Below are 6,567 nucleotides of genomic sequence, written 5' to 3'. Positions count from 1 at the left end.
GTCTCAAATACAGTGGCTTTCCTGACATGCAGAGCGCTCTCATGCTACGTATGCAAACGCAATGGCTAATTTATGGATGCCCATGCAATGGCATTTAAAAGGTAAGACACACCTGTTTTTTTTGCGCTCCCAGTCTCCTGCACACGCCCCCTTCACCCCAACCGGCGGCTGTCCACACCAAAAGTCGCCCATTTATCGAGCAAAAGTGGGCATTCCGTGGAACGATGACTCGATTTGTGCTTAATCGCGTCATTGTAGCCCGCTCCCCATTTTACAATGCCTGGGATGTTGGCACTAAATAGCGGGGGGCAGAACCACAATGACGCTATTGCGCCACCATGCCCCCCCCCCGCACCACCCACCAAAGCTGCTGCCACATCCCTTTTTGTGCCATCCAGGTTGCCCCCTCCAACAGCAGGCAGTCAAAAAGTCATCAAATATGCCATAGACCCTGCGCCTTAGCAGATGGCGCCACTCCTTCCCCTCCAGGATGTAGTTAATATACCTACATGTGGCATCCCGGCTGATGAAATCCCGGAATACCGACAGTAGGTGACATGCCGACACCGGACTCCTGATAGCTGGGATGCCGAACGTACGTATAGCGAGCTTGTTAGGTCTTAGCCGCGGGGGGTGGTGGAGGCTTAGGTTTAGCCATCATGGGGGGATTAGGCTAGGGGGATGATAGGGTTAGGTACCCCCAGGGGAGGGTTAGGTTTAGGCACTAATAGGGAAGGTTAGGATGGGGTGGAGGAAGGGTTAGTGTTAGGATGTAGGAACAGAGGGTTAGGGTTACCATACATACCGGACCCTTGTCGGGATCCTGAGCATCGGGATGCCATTGTCGGTATATTGACAGCAGGCATCCCGACTGCCGAGATTTCATACCCATTCCCTTCATCCCTAGTTACTGCCCTGGTATAAGGCATACATGCCTACTCTCCCGGAAGTCGAGGGAGGCTCCGGATTTTTCGGATAACCCCCCCGCACCCCCTGTAGAGTAGGCATTTCTCCCCCATTCTGCCCACTTCCTAGTGAAGTGAGCAGAATGGGGTGAATTTCCATGGCGATCGCGGGTCCCTGTGTAGGGGATGGGGCTTAATGACGCGAATCTTCATGAATCGCATAATTTAGCCCCACCCCTATTTAAATTTAAATAGTAGGAATAAAAATATTCAGTTTATTAAAATAAATAAAACTAAAATAACACACATTTCATATATAAGAATAATAATTCATGTTATATATATATATAATATTAACACCTGAATCTTTAGCACAATACTTCCTATATATAAATATTTAGAATAATTCCTATACAATTTTATACTCAATATTTCTAGTGCAAATAATTCAAGCTTTTATAAATAATTTTGTTCACAAAGATACATTTTCCAAACACTCATTAAGATGCCTTTAAAAATAGCATGCTTATGATTTGTTGCAAAAAATAAAGGAAGGACTTTCTTATATTAAAAAATAGTCACTTTGTAACCATAGGCTTACAATATCCTTTTATCCAATTATTGATTGTATATTTATAGTTATTTTATAATACTGCACTTTACGATAGAGATATATCATCTATTCTCTGGCAGGTTCCTTATGGTACAGTAGCTGTAGAGGAACACAATCCAGACTCCCATAGAGTACTTAATCAGTCACTTATACTTCCTGCTGCTGGTTGTTTGTACCAGAACACACAGCCAATCTGGAGTAAATTTACAAAATATAGTGTATACTTCTCTCCTGGGTTTGGTCATCTGTTTAGTAATCCAACTGTGCAGTCTCCTGTGGATAGTGGGCTTGATAACGTGTTTCTCCACCTATTTGTGATATCAGCGGATTCTTCAGATGTAAAACTAGTCCCCTCTGAACCAGTATTTATAGCGGGGGTCTGTCCTTCCTTGTTAGCCAGTCTTACGTTATGCGTTCCAAGCCTCGCTTTGAATGCGGTCCTTAAATAAACTCCGGCAGCCATCTTGAGATGTACTCCAAGTCCCATTTTCAAGCTCAGGCGGCCATCTATAAATGTACTCATTTTGAAGCTCCGGTGGCCATCTTTATCTAAATGCCTCGTGTCGGCATCATTATTGGACTGACTCCCGCGGCCATCTTTGTATGTTTTCCAGGCTTCGTTTTGGCACTGTAGTGGCCATTTTTAATTTCCAGGCATCACTTTTACATTAGCACATTCCGGATCTGTGTTTGGAAAATGCTTATGTATCTTTGTGAACAAAATTATTAATAAAAGCTTGAATAATTTGCACTAGAAATATTGAGTATAAAATTGCATAGGAATTATTATAAATATTTATATATTTTTATATCCTTATATATGAAATGTGTGTTAATTTAGTCTTATTTATTTTAATAAACTGAATATTTTTATTCCTACTATTTAAATAGCGCCTTCACTTCTTTTTGAAGTTTTTCTGATTGTATTATTTAAAAGGGAACGAAGGCTGCAATTTGACTAGTAACGATTGTCACCAGATAGACTAGCGCCCTAATAATTTCTTGATTGTCTTGGTGTACCGATTTAAATTTGCATCAATAGCAAAAATTTACCGCGAAAGGGGCGAGGCTTAATGACGTGAACCGTCAGGCCCCGCCCCTGTCGCAACGCACCTGCTGCTCCTCCCTGGGCTTCTCCCAGGAAGGAGAAAAAAAAGTAGGCAAATATGGTATAAAGGAAGGTGTTGCTATAAAGACGCGGCTAACTCTGAATACAGATGAAGATCCACATTAAGTTAAAAAAGTGCAATATGGCCACATTACTCTCCAGGAAAAGCTGCTTGAGAAGGATGATGTAGGATGGTAGGGAATGACGTTGGACAGTAGCTGATGACGTCAGGGTCCTCTCCGCGAAGGGTATCTAAACACTACCGATGAATGAACGTGAGGACAAATGCAAGAAAAAAACACCTAAACTACATATAGGTTGGGAATGCCGGTTCCGGTTTGATGGAGTGAGAAAGCCGCTGATTCGGGCTCGGTCTCCGACCACCGGGATATACTTGTTAAAGGCAATTATCTGCCTCCACCTGCCGCCCGTATCACTCCCTACCTTCCGCTGCACAGAATGGACCGCTACGTCCTCTCCGTCTCCCAGACGCTGCAGCAGCAGAACCGCCAGGAGAAAAGGCGCGCGTCTGGCAATATGGCGCCGACCACGGGTCCCGATCCTGCCTCTCCCAACTCCAAAAAAACAATAGTGGAGTCTGACATTTCAACAGCGCCCCAGGTAAGCCGCCCACCGGACTCCCCTGTCACATATGGGGATGTTGTGGAGGCTATACCATCGGCCATGGCCCCGCTGTTACACAAGCTGTGCAGGATATATCACAGCAGCTGCAGCGCTTAACAAACAGAGTCACACATGAAGAAAATCAGATGGGAGCGACAGTCCATGAGGTTGAGATATTGAAACAATCTGTACAAAAGCTCACCGTGGAAAATCACCAAATCCATAATAAATTAGATAATATGGAAAGCCGTCCCCGTAGAAACAATATACGCCTAGCGGGACTACCTGAATACGTAAAAGGGGCCTCCCTGGCATACTTTGTGCGTAACACATTACCATCCTTATTGGTGATCACTCAAGAATGTAGTGACTTAGTCATTGAAAGAGTCCATAGGGTGGGACCCCCTCCTTCTCCAAGCAAGACACACGCTCCAGAGTCACCCTCTTCAAGTGCCTTAACTATCTGCATAAGGTAGCATTCTGGTCAGCTTCTCGCCGTATCAAAGACCTGACATGGGAAGGCCACAAATTATGGGCCTGATTCAGAGCCGGACGCAAGTGGCTGCTCGTTCGCTCCGAGCGATGTTTGCCCAACTGCGCATGTGTTCGGATCGTAATACACATGCGCGAACCAGTCAGTGCGGCCGAAAATCGTGTGCTCGCAAAATAGCGAATGCCTGCTATTATGAGTGACAGAATGAGGCGTATGTGGGTGGTAACAGGGGAAGGTGCTTGAAAACGGGGAGTGGAGATCCGATCGCAGGCGTGCTTAAAGGTCAAAACGGGCGTTTTATGGGTGTGCATAATTAAAACATCAGCGTCATTGACAACGTCACTGGGTTTTTTTTTAGCCAGAACTGCTCGCAAAATTGTGGTAGCAAAAACCAACCATAAGAATAGCGAGCAGCTCATACCCTGTTCGATGTACTCGATTAATCTAATAAATAGCGGACATGATGTAGGATGCGAGCGGCCAGGGGGCGTAGTTTCCCTAAAAACGACCGCAAGTTTTGTTCGCTCGTTCAGACCTAGAGGCGTGAACAGACCGCAAACAGCGAACGGTTCATTTGAATAGCCACCCCTATTTTCTTGACGAGTGAGCGCAAATAGCGACCGGCTCTGAATCAGGCCCTATATGTTTTTCAAGATTATTCTGTGGAGCTCAATAAGGCTAGGAAAGCGTTTTCGCCCACATTCTCAAAGCTAAACTGAGAAGGCCACAAATTCAGTTTATTGTATCCTGCTCCCCTACGATGGATCTTCACATGTCGATTTTAATACCCCAGCTGATGCATCAGGGTATTTAGAGGAATTATCCCAAGCTGCAGATGCCGATATTGGTGACTCTCCTACGGGCTAAGGCTCATCATACCATTTAATCCACGAGTTTCTTCCATAATATTGTCTATATCCTCAACTTAATACCAATCACGGTATTGTGATATATTTGTCCTCTTTCTCAGAATGCTTAATGCACAAATTATTGCATTTTAGTTGTTATAAGAACAGATATCTACTTATTCTGTGTCTAATAATTTATAATAATATTTTGTGGCTGACTCATTTGTAAGCTGATGCTTAAAGTTATACTTATGACTCCATAACTCTTGTTTAAGCATGGGCTGGTGCTACATGTTAAATGTTTTATGTTAAAATCCTGGTGGTTGTGATGGAACCGGACCTCACACACACCGGCAATTTGTATTACAGTTATTATTTGTTAACTATTTCTATACAGTCTTGTCTCACGGAAGTATAGGGTACTACCCGTATAACATTGTCAATTCCATATTCTTTTTTTTTTTTTATAATAATGTTTTTGCTCTTTTTGTCTTGTCTCCCCTTTGACCCCCCTTTCCACCCTCCCTTCTTTCCATTCCCTTCCCCCCCTTATTGGTATGCTACTTTTTTCTTGAATGTTGATTGGCCTATGACACCATTAATCTTATTACTATATTATGACTGACCTAAAGATTGGTACTTTAAATGTAGGGAGTTTCAATTCCCCGGCAAATCGGAGGAAAATACTCCTCTATCTGAATAAACAAAATGTAGATTTGATCTGTCTACAGGAGACACATCTAGTCCCCGGGGAAATCGCGAAGCTGAACATACTTAATTGGAAGGTTCTAGGGTCCAGCTCTTTTAATTCCAAAGCCCGAGGAGTGGCTATCTTAATAAAACGCCACATCCCTGTGGAAGTTTTCCAAACTCACACAGACCCACATGGCAGATTTGTGACTCTGTATATTAAGATCAGAGGTTGTGCATATATTCTTTCTAGTGTCTATGCCCCAAACCAATACTCCAAAGTATTTTTCCAAAAGCTATTAGCTCATTTATCTCCTCTCCTCCAGATCCCCCTAATCCTATGTGGAGATTTCAATCTAATTTCCTCTGAAATTTTAGATAAATCCCAACACATACGGCGCCCCCCTCTCTTACCTAAACTGGGCATTGCCTCTATAACACAACATCTTCAAACTATAGATGTCTGGAGAGCCCTACACCCGATAGATAGGAAATATACCTGCTTATATGCAGCACATCATACTCTATCTAGGATAGACTACATCTTCATATGACAGGTATTGTTTCCTAATATCACAGACTCCCAAATAGAAGCTATCTCGGCTTCTGATCATGCTCTGATAATGGCCACCCTGCATATCCCTGAGTCATCTGGATCCTCAAAATCCTGGAAATTTCCATCCTACCTAGCAAAATCTATTAGATTCCAACAGAGGTTGGAGACAGTGTAGGAGGAATACAAAAATGACAATATCTTACACCTTGAGAATGACCCACTTTTGTTTTGGATGACGGCAAAAGCTGTTATAAGAGGTGAAATAATCTCATATGTCGCAGACATAAACAAAAAATATGCCACGCAATATTTGAAATAACAGTCAGATCTCACAACAACATACCAACAATATAAGTCCAACCCCTCCCCTCGTACTAAACAATTTTATGTCTTGGCCAAGACACACTTTGATGAATTTTTAGGGGGAATGGGGGAAAAATATCTCTTTTCTGTAAATTACCGATACCATAAATTTGGCAACAAGACGGGGAAATTCCTCACCAACCTACTCAAAGGATCCCGTCTTCCTGCAGTGGTCCAGCCACTCATAAATGATCAAGGCTCTCTCACAACATCCAACAAAGAAATAGTAGAAATACTACACTCCTTTTATACCAATCTCTACTTTTCCACCACATCCAGTAATCACACAACTCCCTCAGATGCTCCAACCCCTCCTGCTTTCTGGGACTCCCTGCCTTGTCCTCAAATCACTACAGACATGTCACAA

This window comes from Taudactylus pleione, unplaced genomic scaffold (assembly GCF_031769625.1).
Source record: "Taudactylus pleione unplaced genomic scaffold, aTauple2 ptg000043l, whole genome shotgun sequence".
In the NCBI taxonomy this organism is placed as follows: Eukaryota; Metazoa; Chordata; class Amphibia; order Anura; family Myobatrachidae; genus Taudactylus; species Taudactylus pleione.
The sequence above is the reverse complement of the archived record's forward strand: the minus strand, read 5'-3'. Positions refer to the sequence as shown.